At 46.5% G+C, this 5893-nt stretch overlaps 1 pseudogene; it reads right to left on the bottom strand.

Annotated features, from left to right (window-relative positions):
• LOC110293371 overlaps positions 1–2553 on the bottom strand; it is a 10454-nt pseudogene extending 7901 nt beyond the window's left edge.
• Positions 2554–5893: the final 3340 nt, after the last annotated feature.

Below are 5893 nucleotides of genomic sequence, written 5' to 3'. Positions count from 1 at the left end.
GTTTGTTTTGTAAAATCTGTAGCATGTATATTCTAGATCCAATTTATAAAAATATGAACCAGATACCCAGCTTGGGGTCTGGGTGGAAAGCTGTGACAGTGCCTCTTGTTGGTGTTTGGGGAGAAGCCCTGGCTGTGATGTGGATTGCTGTGGGTGGTTTCTGAAGAGCCAACACTTAGTGTTTGTTTATTGGAAAGAGGACAAAGATATATTTCTTGGTTGTGTCAAATTGAGCTGTCAGGGCTGCTGATGAACCTAGACCAGTTTCTGTCATTGCAGAAAGTGGGAGCAAAGGAGAGATGTTGGATCTGGGGCATGTGACCATCTCAGTGGCACTTCAGGTACCTGGAACAAACCCTACCTGCTGCTGGAGATGATGCTGACAGACAGGTTTCAGGCTGGCCATCACGTACCTCCTCCACCAGAGCAGCAGGCAGAGGCTGCTGAGAGCAGCAGTTCCCTCAGTGTGGTCAGGGCACAGCCTGTCCTGAGAGCCTTGGCAGTGACATCATAGGCAACTGTTCTCCATACTACTTCCTGGGCAATCATCAGCCATTAGGAGCCAGAGCAAGCAAATGGGCTTCCTATGTGGCACCTGGTGACCCCCAGCACACAGATTCTGTAGGACTGCTTGAGATTGCTCAGTGGGAGCGCAAGTGTCTTCAAGGCTCTTGTGAAAATATCCTTGGTTTAAATTAACTATAAACAAAATGCCAGACGTGGTGGTGGGGTCTAGCATCTTCGCATGTTTTTCAATTGAGGTTCCTTCCTCTCAGATAACTGAAAGGTTTTCTGTTTGTTTTCTGACTTTGAGGTTTCATAAATAACAGAGAGAGAGAGAGAGAGAGAGAGAGAGAGAGAGAGAGAGAGAGAGAGAAGACATCTTTAGTGTTTTAATAGGGGACACTGAATCTGTAGATTGCTCTGGTTGTATGGACAGTCTAGCTAGCAGTGCTGGCCACTCTAACCTAGGAACTCATGTCTTTCCAATTGCTTATGATGGCTTCTTTTCAATTAAGCTTTTTTGTTTGTTTGTTTGTTTGTTTTGGTTTTTTGAGACAGGGTTTCTCTGTATAGCCCTGGCTGTCCTGGAGCTCACTTATTAAGCTTTTCACTAGCGAAACTTTATCTCGTTCATCATACCTTGGTATTTTGTAGATATTGTAGATGGGGTTGCTTTCTTGACTTTTGTTTGGGTTGATACACTATCAGCACTTGATAGCCATGCTGATAATTGTACTTCATAACTTTGCCAATGTTCTAATAATACTGCTTTAATGGAGTCTCTGGGGTTCTTCTCCATGCACAGTCATGTTGTAGAGGGCAGGAGGTCCTTGTTCTCACAGATAAACACTAGGGCAGTGAGCCTCAACTTTCCTCATGCTTCAACCCTTTAATACAGTTTCTCATGTGGTAATGACTGCCATCCATAAAATGGTTTCATTGCTACTTCATAGCTTTAATTTTGCTACTGTTATGAATCATAATGTAAATGTCTGAAATGCTCGATACTTGCTATGTAACCCCTTCTGGTGTGGACACTTACAGGTTGACACTATGGAAACCAGGAAGGTTAAACTTGCAAGGTTATCTCCTCAGCAGTAGCGATGCATATCTGTTTTCTGCCTGGAAAGCTGGGAGTGGACAGTTACCCTGCTGGTGATCTGTGCTATCTGTAGGGTCAGGCCACACCCGAATCCCTCAGGCTATTATGTTGGTCCCAGGCTCCTCATCCCCTCCCACAGGCCTTATCTTTAGCATTGTTTCTCTGCCAATAGAATCCATCTATAGGGAACTTGTCCCATGTACTTACACATACGTTGTAGCTTGATGACCTCTGTGATGACCTAGAGACCCCACCAGGCTCTTAAGCCATAGAACCCCTTCCTATGGAAGAGGTCATGTTTAATTTCCAATAGAGTTCTGATACAGTCGAATCTTAAGCTTTATTCTGATTATCATCACTGGGGAAAACTTTTCTTTTCCAAGGTTGAACTAAATTTAAATCTGTCTAAAATGAATTGCTTGGTGTCAGACTCTAGAAGTTTGAACCAACACTGCCTGCGTCATGTTGAACGGGATTTCCTTCTTGCTCCACTCGGGTCATTACTCTGCTGGTCATGGGGTTTGCAGGGGTCCCCAAGACATGTGACCTGCAGAGTGGCAACTTTCTGCTCTCCAGTTGTAATGTCCTTTTTTTTTTTTTTTTTTTTTTTTTTTTTTTTTTTTTTTCCCTTCCTTTTGCCTGATTGTTCTGGCTGGGAGTTCTTGAATAAAAGTGGTGAATAAAAGTGGTGAAGGTTGGAATTCTTACTCTTTTCCTCTTAGGCAGATTCCAGCCCTTCCTGGTATGTTGGCTGTTAGCTTGTCACATATGGCTTCTGTTATGTAAAGTTTATCCTTTCTTTCCTTTTAAAATTTGTTGGGTTTTTAGACAGGGTGACATTAGTTGGCCGGGCTGGCCTGGAACTCATGATATTGATCAATCTGGCTTCAAACTCACCATCCTCCTCCCTCAGTGTCATTGATGATGAGAATACCAACATAGGTCATTGCAGCGATAAAGAATTTTCTTCCTGTATCTAATTTGTTCACATCTTAGTGATGAGAGGAAGCTGGGTTTTATCTAATAACATCCATGTATCCATCAGGATAGTCCTGTGGTTTCTCTTCTCCATTTATTCAGCTGGTGTATGGTATCCTAGAAATGAAGCTCTTATACAGAAGTCTAGACAGCAAGAAAGTCATGGGTTCTAAGGTCACAAAACCCATCTGTCACTCATCCTGCTTTTTGAAGTTGTTTTTTTATTTCTTGTAATTATATGTATATGGAGGGAGGGCAGTGTGTGCACATGAGTGTAGGTGCCCCTGAAGACCCCAAGGAAATGGGGTCTCTGCAGCTGAAGTCCCATGTGTCTGTGAGCTGCCCAATGTGCATGCTTGGATCCTCAAAAGCAAAACACATTCTGACCACTGAGCCATCTCTCTATCCACCCCACCCCCAAGCCACTCAGTTTTATGCAGTTGTTGGCTAAGTGTTTAACCCTTTGAAGTGAGGATAAGAATGTGCACATCTGTGAGAACCTACTGCTTAACAGACACAGTTTTGATTCAGGTTGTAAAACGTTCAGGAAATGGGTATTTGTGTCAATGAATACCTTCAGGGTATTCATTGGTGCCACTGAAGTGGACACTTACAAATGGTTTAGAGAACTTCCCATCACACAGGTTTGTCATATTTCTGTGTGTGCTTCATACATCCTTACGGAAGAACTAAGCAATAAAACCTCAAGGAGGATTAAAATGAGAACCCCCATAAAAGGGTGGCCTGGGGTGGGTGACTGCGATCGGAAGACAGTCATTCCATTTTTTCAGGAACCCCTTGGGTCCTATAACCAGAATCTTTTGTGGTCTCTTGGCAAGAGACAGACTTCATAGAGAAAAGCCTGACTCGCAGAATTAGCAATGCGGAGGCTCTCAGGGCTTCAGGCAGATGAATATTGCTTATGTTTGCAAAGCTCAAAACGCTTGTAAATGGAGCTGGGTTAGACCCAGTTCGCTCCATCTGGTCAGCACTGGTTATCGCAGCCAGCCAGCCAGCACTTAGTGAGCTGTGCAGTCTCTTTAGGGGGGAGGGGGCGTTAAGGAATGGTTTATTTGTACCTTCAGACAAAGGTCGGTTTTACTTCCTGGTGCCATAGCTTGGCAAAGGAAAAGACTAAAGTGCATCACGGTCGGCTGGTAGAACTGCTTCTCACCCTCCCCTTCCTGCCCCACCTCACCTCAGGGGCCCTTCATCCTCTCACCACAAGGGCTAGACTTTGCCACCTGAGCCGGACGGACGTGTAGCATGGGTAAGGGAATGGACTGTGTGGTTCCATTGTGATGTTGGCTTCAATTGTAGCAGCAGTCCCTAGCCCAGCCCAGCCCTGCCTAGCCTAGCCCTGCCAGCCATAGCCTAGCCTAGCCCAGCCCAGCCCTGCCTAGCCTAGCCCTGCCAGCCATAGCCTAGCCTAGCCCAGCCCAGCCCTGCCTAGCCTAGCCCTGCCAGCCATAGCCTAGCCTAGCCCAGCCCAGCCCTGCCTAGCCTAGGCTAGCCCAGCCTAGGCTGTTGGTCACAGGTGTGTGGTCTGGGCTAAGAACTTCAACCTGGAGGTTAAAATCGGAATGAGGAAGCAGTTTCATTGCTGGCTAATGACTTTCTTACTGCACGACGTTGGACAAATAGATGGGGCTTCTCCTGGACCTTCTCATAAGATGCAGGAAAAGTGAGCCTTGGTTCATGGGAGGTTATGATTAAACGGACTCTGTTGCCCAACTCTAGTCAGGTGATGTGGTGGTTTGAAAGAAATTGGCCTCCATAGGCCCATAGGGAGTGGTAGTATTAGGAGGTGTGGCCTTGTTGGAGTAGGTGTGGCCTTGTTGTAGGAAGTGGTCACTGGGGTTGGGCTTTGAGGTCTCCTATGCCCAAGGCACACCCAGTATGGAAGTTCTTTTATGGCTGCCTATGAATTAAGATGGAGAACTCTCAGCTCCTTCTCCAGCACCATGTCTGCCTGTATGTTTCTCACCATGACAGTAATGAACTAAACCTCTGAAACTGTAAGCCAGCCCCAATTAAATGTTTTCTTTCGTAAGAGTTGCCTTGGGCACAGTGTCTCTTCACAGCAATAGAAACCCTAATTGAGACAGATGTTGGTGACAGTAGTGATCTCATTAAATTCTCCTGTCAACCCTAGGTAAGCCATATTGGCTTTGCGTGTTGCAGTTTTGGAGTCCTTACTCCAGACAGCCTCCCTGAGCCATGTGGGCAGGAGGAAGGTGGATGCAGCTCTCCAGTCTGATGGAGCCACACTCAGTGCTGCTGGAAACTGCCTTGCCCCTGTGCCCAGGCCATGTGACTCCTCTTCCTTCCCCAACTGTCTGGATGGTTCTTTCTCTTCAACTTCTCCAAAGATAGGATCCCAAGAAGCAGAGACCAAGCCCTAATCCCTCGGCTGGAAGCGAGGCCTCCTCTTGGACCATAAAGGCTTGAGATTCCTTGACTCACTGCTAGGCCCTATCAATTGGTATGCCAAAACAAATGATTTACTTAAACCATCATGGGTGGTGAATGACTGGTTACAAAGGCAGAAAGGGAAAAGGGCAGATGTTGTATCGCCATCCAGTCTGCCATTTTGACTCATTCCAGAGCAGTCAAGACTGGTTTCAAATGAGAGGGGCTCTTTCTCTAGCTCCAAGCACCTTGGGAAGACTGTCCCCTGACTGAGTGTCCTGACTATGAAGTTATAAACACACTGTCCCCTCCTTCCTCTATTCCTGCCTTCGTTCCTCTTTCCTCTTAAGCCCTTTCTCCCTGAGGAATGTCTTTGTGGCTGATCTGTTACTTAGCACTTTCAGCTGTCTCTCTCCTTTTCTTCCTGCCTTTGACCATTTCAGATGCATTCCTGGCTATTCTGGCGGCTTGTTTCCTAGCTGCTGCTTTCTGGTTACTTGGTGTGGGTGACGACCCTCTCATCTGAGGGCTAACTGTCCGCCTTCATGGCTTCCTTAATCGCCTACCTCCTGAAGACTCCCAACCCACTCTTCTGGGCTCCTGGCCCCTGGGCCTCTTCCTACCATCCTGTGAGAATGCTCAGAACTCAATCCTCCCCCAACCCAACCCTCCCAAAAATGCCCTTCATTTGCTGATGATGTCAACAGCTATTTAATCATCTAGACTTGAAACTTCAGATGAACACCAAAGACCTCCTTCTTTCCCCCACCCACTGCCCTATGCAGGAGGGAATCTCGCACTGCCTGCCTGGGCCATAGATGCTGCTTTCTCTCTCCCTCCTTTTCTCTTTATCCCCTCTTCCCTAGTGTATTAGTTAGGGTTTTACTGCTGTGAACA

Source organism: Mus caroli, chromosome 4, assembly GCF_900094665.2.
Source record: "Mus caroli chromosome 4, CAROLI_EIJ_v1.1, whole genome shotgun sequence".
Taxonomy (NCBI): domain Eukaryota; kingdom Metazoa; phylum Chordata; class Mammalia; order Rodentia; family Muridae; genus Mus; species Mus caroli.
Note: the sequence above shows the minus strand (reverse complement) of the source record. Positions and strands in the feature narration are given on the sequence as shown.